The sequence below is a fragment of the Schistocerca americana genome, chromosome 8 (genome assembly GCF_021461395.2).
Source record: "Schistocerca americana isolate TAMUIC-IGC-003095 chromosome 8, iqSchAmer2.1, whole genome shotgun sequence".
Classification (NCBI taxonomy): Eukaryota; Metazoa; Arthropoda; class Insecta; order Orthoptera; family Acrididae; genus Schistocerca; species Schistocerca americana.
Genome location: NC_060126.1, coordinates 359,710,562 through 359,719,408, shown reverse-complemented (window position 1 = coordinate 359,719,408; position 8,847 = coordinate 359,710,562). Strand labels below are relative to the sequence as shown.

General features: G+C 39.5%; 1 non-coding gene across 1 annotated transcript; it reads left to right on the top strand.

The window, feature by feature from the left end:
• Positions 1-242: 242 nt before the first annotated feature.
• Trnas-cga lies at positions 243-316 on the top strand. Its single transcript has one exon. It is a non-coding gene; the product is annotated as a tRNA-Ser (tRNA).
• The last annotated feature ends 8,531 nt before the right edge of the window (positions 317-8,847 follow it).

Genomic DNA, 8,847 nt, shown 5'->3' with positions numbered 1-8,847 from the left:
CTACCCAAGCACGACTCACGCCCCGTCCTCACAGCTTTACTTCCGCCAGTACCTCGCCTCCTACCTTCCAAACTTTACAGAAGCTCTCCTGTGAACCTTGCAGAACTAGCACTCCTGAAAGAGAGGATATTGCGGAGACATGGCTTAGCCACAGCCTGGGGGATGTCTCCAGAATGATAAGTTTGGAAGGTAGGAGGCGAGGTACTGGCGGAAGTAAAGCTGTGAGGACGGGGCGTGAGTCGTGCTTGGGTAGCTCAGTTGGTAGAGCATTGCCCGCGAAAGGCAAAGGTCCCGAGTTCGAGTCTCGGTCCGGCACACAGTTTTAATCTAGCAGGAAGTTTCAAGCATCATTTTTGTTTGTATTTTATACTGTGGATCTCTAGGAGCCCATAAGTACCTGTGAGGTCTATACTCTACAATCAACAAAATCGTATCTTCCAGCCATGCCATTACTCATGCACATCCCATTCATTACTAACAACAAATTTAGTTTGCATATGGAAAACAACATACTGCAGCAAAGTGAGTGAACTCCATCACCAAAGTTATTGTCAAAGCAAATCACACATGAAATTCTTTCTATGGTCCGCTGAAGGACTTACAACTGGTAGGAGACAAGCGAACAACTACTAATGCAAATAAAACACAGTCAAAAGACATTTACTCACATGTGCTTAGCTTTTACACCAGAGAGAATCCTCATTCACTGTTGTACGTTTGCTTTGGTGTAAAGGGGGGCTTAAAAATATGCGCCATGGTGTAGTTACAGAGCACATCACCAGACATCACATGTGTGACACTGAATCCATTAAACGTTATTCAAACATAATGGTTCAGTGGCAATTTTCTAACAATATCTGGCAAAAGCTCCAACAAACAAGACAGTCCATGGGTGCCACAACACATTCTGTGAAACTAATTGTGTATATGGTGTAAAGAGAACAGGCCAGCCGGGACCATCAGTAGAGAAGGTTAAGCTTGTGTGGGAATCATTTGTCAGGGATCTGAAGAAATCTGGCACACATGCAAGCAGAAAATCTATGGAAACATCTTGTGTGTAAAACCATACTGGTTGCAGTTGTTACATGTGCTGATTTGTGAGGACGGTGACTTTCATTCTGACTGTCACACTAGATTGTAGAACACATTTGAGATTCATCCAAAGTTAAAGTATTTTATACAATATCCTCTTCAAAAGCTTGTGGACAGTTTTTCTTTGCAACAAAAACTGACTGGACATGCTGCAGCAATGGTTTATGCCACAATTACAGCAAAAAAGTGGAGAATTAATTTTGCACCAAGATGGTGGTCCACCACACTTTCTTTTTCAGATGTTTGCGATCACCTCAGTATTGGATTGGATGCGTTTTCCACCATGACTCATCTTTTCTACAGTTGTCTTTAAGGGTTTCTTACAGAGACATGCCGAAGATACTGTTTTCCTGCCTCCACTACCACTTAATTTCGAAGAGCTGCAAGGAAAGATAATTAATGCAGCCACTGATATCAACCATGGTGATTGGGGCAGCGACACTGGTGCACAAAGCACCCTCTGCCACACATTGAAAGGTGGCTTGCAGAGTATAAATGTAGATGTAGACAAGCTGGGGGGTGTACGGCAAGAGTTTGGCAGTCACTTTGATGTTCACCACATCATGAACAGAGCCCATATGGAGCGTCTGTAATTTGCGTTAACGTGTGTATCTCCTATATGTCTTGTTTTTGGGCAGTTGTCTTCTGAAGCCCAGGAGATACTTATGAATAACACTGTATTTGTTTCTGGAACTCATAATTAGAGGTTACAGAGTAATCAGAAAGGCTAAGAGATTGATTTATGATCAAACGAATTAGTGTATGAAACAATAAAGTGAATAGGTGTTGTAGAACTTAAAGGTGAAGCATAAATACACTAAATCACTACATCAAGTTATTACAAGGATTAAATCTTTTGGTTTCAATACAGTAATGAAAAGTTCTATGAGAATTTAAGTAATTTTGAAGTAAAGGAGTTTGCTCGCTGAATAGTACAAGCGTTCAGTCATTGACACACACACAAACTTTTCTATCTTTAGGGCATATACTTTGCGTGCATGTTTGTACGTGTATTTCAGCTCATAAAAGGCTTGCCCAGATAGAACATGACCTGACTGTGTGGCTCATGCTGCACCAGATAACCACAGTGGTCACTGGCAAGAGACGCCAGACAGGCAAGAGTAGCTGGCAGCAGCGATTATTGTCTCTGAGTCAGCTGTCACACTGTGGAAGCTTCCACAACCTCATTACCAGCTTGCAGGTGTAGCGCAGTACAACTCAGCTGCCTCCCACAGCTGCTGTCACATAGCAGCCAAATGCACTAGCAGAGGCACATAGCTACTCCAGCCTGCAGTGAATCTGTATTCTGAGACACTGGGCTGGTGCGACAGGTTGGCTGCTGCTGCATCAAAGCCGCAATCTTTCTGTCCGGCAAGATACAATAAAGAGCTTTCAATAATGCAGCCTAATCGTCGTGGCTCAAGACCACAGGCCATGTTATATCTGGCCAGGCCTCTATCAGTGAGTATTTTACTGGGCATTCTTTTCATCAATGTCCATATCTTTGTGCATGTCCTCCTCACAAAAAAAGGTGGAGGCACAAACATTGTCCTTGTCAATCTTATGAAAGGAGGCCCCATCAGTAAAGCACTAATACATACCTGCCAGCCACCACCCAGAACGCAGTAGGCAGCCTCAGGAAAATATGTTTTGAGTAAGCATGGAAGATGACTCTGTGGATTTGAATAACACAAGATGACAGTTTGTTGCATCTTACATGCATTTGCTTTTAATCAGGAGTTACTTTGTTAGTATGCAATACTAATTTATTGGAGGTAGGCCTACAATCTTAATTATAAATTTTCAGCTATACTTGAGGATATAAGAACTTAAACAATTCAAATTAAAGGGGGGAGGGGCACAGCAGGAAACAGAAGGTACACAGTATACCATTCAGAATTAAAATGACAATATTTTCTAAAAGCAGTGTATGTGCACGACTAGAGATATTGACGAAACTTAAGAGAAGCTATTGGAAAGACTTATGAGTATCTTTCTTCTACTTGTATTTTTTTTTGATTCTGTAATGGGAGTGCCAAACTGTTTTCAAGGCTTTTATACAAATACATAAATTATAAATAAAATTTTTCCCATTATCTCTTGTCATAGTGAATGTACAAAGAAGGTAAAAACTTCAAAGAGACTAAAAGAGTATGAAATAAGTAGCTGACTGACACCTATGTGTAAAAATATCATGACTCCAGAACCCAGTTCTGCATTTTGATCAGTAACTAAGACAATATAGTATCCTCATAACAATTTTTTAATGAATTATGGGGCAGAATTGCTGGCTAGTATTTGCTTTCAGAAGGCAAAATATGTAGTAATGTTGATAGACACATATAAAAATAAAAGGGTACATCTACATACATACTCCACAAGTCACTATACAATGCGTGGCAGAGGGTACCCTGTGGTTTCCTTCCCTGTTCCACTTGTAGATAGGGCGAGAGAAAAACAACTGTCTATACGCCTCCCAATTGAGCCCTAGATTGCACCCATGCTCTAGGGGTAATGTCTCTGATTAGTAATAAAAACATTCTCAGTCCTGGGTTTGAACCTTACCCTGCTTAAATTTTAAATAAAAATCATCAGTATTGTCAGCTGAAGACTTCTGATGTAAGAAGTCACCCCATTCTGCCAACAGCCTTGTCAAAGAGGACAGAGGAGTGGACAGATGTTTAGGGCAATCTCTTGCCCTTGGGGTGGGAAACTGCACCTAGAGGTGGAAGAATCAACAACGATCAATGGCATGAGGATGCAGAAGGCAATGGAAACCTCTGCATTAAAGATACATAATGTGTATCCACAGAACATGTGGCCTCTAGCTGAAAAAAGTGTGATGATTATCACTCCACTTGTAAAAGATTCTGGACCAAGTCCCAAAATGGATCTCTGGGAGGGGACTGCCAAGGGTAAGGTGACCATGAGAAAAAGAGTAAGTAACCAACAAAAGGATAACGTTCTACGAGTTAAGGTGTGGAATGTCAGAAGTTTGAGTGTGATATGGAAGTTAGAAAATCTGAAAACGGAAATGCTAAGGCTCAACTTAGATATAGTGAGGTCAGTGAAGTGAAATGCACAGAAAACAAGGATTTCTGGTCACATGAGTATAAGGTAATACCAACAGCAGCAGAAAAATGGTATATCAGGAATAGGATTCATTATGAATAAAAAGTAGGGTAGCGAGTGAGTTATTGTGAACAGTTTAGTGATACAGCTGTCCTCAGAATCACCAGCAAAGCAACATCGACAACAATAGTTCAGGTATATATGCAGACATTACAAGTCTAACAATGATGGGAGATTAGGTTGTGGTTGTAGGGGAAGGAGTAGAAGGAAAGGTTACTGGGGAATACGGGATTGGTACTAGGAATGAAACAGGAGAAAAACTAATTGAGTTATGCAGTAAATATCAGATAGTAATATTACATACTCTGTTCAAAAATCACAAGAGGAGGAAATATACCTGGAAAAGTCCTGGAGATACTGGAAGATTTCAATTAGATTACATCACAGTCAGGCAGAGATTCTGAAATTAGATACTGGATTGTAAGGCATACCCAGCAGCAGAGATAGACTCAGATCACAATATAGTACTGATAAAGAGTGGGCTGAAGCTTAAGAGACAAATCAGGAAATATCAATGTGCAAAGAAGTTGGATGCAGAAGTACTAAAGAATGAAGAGACACACTTTAAGTTATCTGAGGCTCTAGATACTGCGATAATGAATAGCTCAGTAGGCAGTTCAGTTGAAGATGAATGAACATTTCTGAAAAGTATGAATCACAGAAATTGGAAAGGAAAACATAGGTACGAAGAAGGTAACTGCGATGAAACCATCGATGAAAAAAGCAGTACTTCAGTTGATCGATGACAGAAGGAAGCATAAAAAATGTTCAAGACATTCTGGAATATAGAAATAAGACACCGAGGAATGAAATAAATAGGAAGTACAGAGAAGCTAAGACGAAACAGCTGCTTGAAGAATGTGAAGAAATCGAAAAAGAAATGTTTGTCAGAAGGACTGACTCAGCATATGGGAAAGTCAAAACAACCTTTGGTCGTGTGACTAGGGCCTCCCGTTGGGTAGACCATTCGCCGGGTGCAAGTCTTCCGATTTGACGCCACTTAGGCGACTTGCACGTCAATGGCGATGAAATGACGATGATTAGGACAACACAACACCCAGTCCCTGCCGGGAATCAAACCCAGGCCCTTAGGAGTGACGTTCTGTCGTGCTGACCACTCAGCTACCGGGGCCGGACTGAAATTGAAAGCAAGGGTGGTACCATTACAAGTGCAATGGGAATTCCACTGATAAACGTACAGGAGAGAGTAGATACATGGGAAGAGCACACTGAAGGACTCTATGAGGGGGAAAGGACTCTATGAGGGGGAAAATTTACCTGATGATGTGACAGAAGAAGAAACGGGAGTCAATATAGAAGGGATAGGCGATCCCGTGTTAGAATCAGAATTTGAAAGTGGTTTGGAAGAAATGACAAATACAAGGATTGTCGCACAATCAGCTTAACAGCTCATGCTTCCAAGTTGCTGACAAGTATACTATGCAGAAGAATGGAAAAGAAAACTGAGGATATGTTAGATGACAAAAAGGTTGGCTTCAGGAAGGAAAGGCACCATGGAGGCAGTTATGATATTGCAATTGATGGGGTCAGCGCAACAGTGGTCTAAGCCACTTAGAAACAGAAGGTCAAAGTTACACAATTGTGGTTTATCATGGAATTTGGAAATCCCACTTCTTTTGGTAGTGGTGTATTCCATGATTGGTTAATTTAACCACAATGTTAAAGTTTTTTGTGAATTAGTTTTAGAAATAGTGCAGTTTTTATGAGGCACCCGCAACTCGTTTTCTTGATTAGACCACTGTTGCACTGACATTTTTGTGTACATGAGAAAGAAAAAAAAAATGTTATTTGAATACATGTAATGTAATTAATCATATGTTCATCCTAATAGTTCTTTTACAAGTTTTAATATGAATTTAAAGTAACAACACACTACACAAAGTGGCTCTGTCAGTAAAATATTAAGATTATAAACTTATCATTACAAGCAAGAGCTTCCCTATTCAGTACGTGTTTTTTGTAAGATTACGCAGTAGGCCTACTATACATAATCAGGAATATCAAAAATGCCTTCACTGTCATCCTCCACAATATGTTGTATATTTTCACCTTCATCAGTTCTATTTTGAGATACCAGACCATTGTAAAATGAATGGTGAATGGGTGGAACATATTTCAAAAGGTCATTAATATCTTTAAGTTTCTTTGGATTTATTGGCCTTGGGTTGGAATATTTTGATACTAGCTGACCATGTTGTAGTTCAAGGGTGTGTTTATTCTTTCTCTTTTGTCCTTTAGCGATATTCACATATGTACTTTGCTATATGCCATCTGAATAACAATACCTGACACAATATTTCCATGGTTGTTCAACAGAGACTTTCAGCATTGAAATGCGACTGAAAGCAGCAGGTTCTTTATCCTCAGTAAATTTTATCAGTTAAAGGCTTTGAACTTACGAAATCAACCTATTGCATTTCCGTTACATTAAATTTTCTTTTACCTGTCCTAGTATTTTTTATAAGATCTACCCACCCAGCAGGTGTGTACACATATTTTTACAATCTCTTTTTCTTCTCTATGAATCCAAAGTTCCTATCAGAGGGTAGGTAGCTATGACCTGATACTAGATATTTGTGAACTATTTCCTTAACATATTGTTTGTAAATAAGTTGCAACCAAAAACATACTAATGATATATTCTTATTTTGAGCAAAACAGTTATCAGAATACACAATTAATTTATCAATATTTTGAAGATTGTTGGAAGCATATTTAATTAAACATAATATTATTTCATCAGCACACCGTCCTGCAATATGTTCTGGCCATACATACATGAGCACATCATTTGAAGTACAATCATGCACACAAAATTTATCAGTCCACAACTGTCTCTTGTACAAAACTAGTGTGTAGATGGGGAGTAAGCAGAGCTTGTTGTAAATCGAATGCCATCACTTTCATAGAACTGTGGTCTTGAGAATACGGTGGATCAGCCTTTTAGATTATTATACGCCTGTTGCACTTTTAACTGATGCAAATCTAACTCTTTTTGGATGTTAGCTTTTTCAACATCTTCCTCTGCATGTGAAAGTGTTATGTGCAATGAATCACACACCTTGCATATGTGAGTAATGGTGAGGAAAAAGAGTTGTTGAATTTTGTATTTAAAATAGCCCTGTAAATATATTCACTGGCAATATCTTCAGGATTATGTTCGTGTTCCATCCAAGTAACAAAGTCTATACATCCTAGCTGCATTAAGACCTTCAGGCAAATATTTTGTTTGGAGCAGAAGCTCTCGAATAACGACTTTCACACAATGGAAAACTATTAATATGATTTACAAATAAATTGGACCGATGATCACTAGTTTTATTGGGTCTATTTCCATGTCTTCCACGACCATCTTGTTTTGGTGTTCCCTCAGTCTGTTTCTGAGAAACTGCCCTCGAAAGTCTACCATTACTGATTCCAATCAGAGATATGAATGCCTGATTGCAAACTCTTATCACTACCATCTAACGAAATATAATACTCACGAGTGTGTTGTCTCCTGCTCTCATTTCCACTTACACCATATCTTTTCGTCACTAGGTTTACTTTCACACACCCACTAATACACGCATTTTGTAAACTTATGTCACACATATTCCAAAACCTTTTGAACACTGTTTCGCGTTGTTCTTCATTGAAGCATGCGTAACACTTGTGTTGACAACCACATCGCGAACCTTGTTTACGTTTGTGGACTTTCTTGCCTGTTCTCCCTACTTATTCTTCTCCTGCGTTTCTTTTCCTCTTCTTTATATTCCTGTCCCAGGAATGTATACACCCTGCCCTTTTCCTTCCAGTTTTCCACTGTTTCTTCGTTATTTTCATTGCTTGAGACATCACTCTGGCCATGGAATGTCAGCCATACTTGATGTTATTACACGTGATCCAGATACTGACCTCTTATTGGCTGTTTGAGATTGGAACAATGTTTTCCTTCTCTTCCTTTTCCTACCGTCGAATTCCAGTCACCCTTGACTATTAAATTCTCATCTCCCTTCACTACCTGAATAATTTCTTTTATCTCATCATACATTTCATCAATTTCTTCATCATCTGTAGAGCTAGTTGGCATATAAACTTGTACTACTGTAGTAGGCATGGGCTTCGTGTCTATAATGGCCACAATAATGCATTCACTATTCTGTTTGTAGTAGCTTACCCGCACTCCTATTTTCCTATTCATTATTAAAGCTACCCCTGCATTAACCGTATTTGATTTTGTATTTATAACCCTGTATTCACCTGACCAAAAGTCACTAATCCCCACTATATCTAACTTTAACCTATCCATTTCCCTTTTTAAATTTTCTAACCTACCTGCCCGATTAAGGGATCTGACATTCCACACTCTGATCTGTAGAAAACCAGTTTTCTTTCTCCTGATAGTGACGTCCTCTTGAGCAGTCCCCGCCCGGAGATCCGAATGGGGGACTATTTTACCTCCGGAATATTTTACCCAAGAGGACGCCATCATCATTTAATCGAACAGTAAAACTGCATGCCCTCGGGAAAAATGACGGCTGTAGTTTCCCCTTGCTTTCAGCCATTCGCAGAACTACAACAGCAAGGTCATTGTGGTTAGTGTTACACGGCCAGATCAGT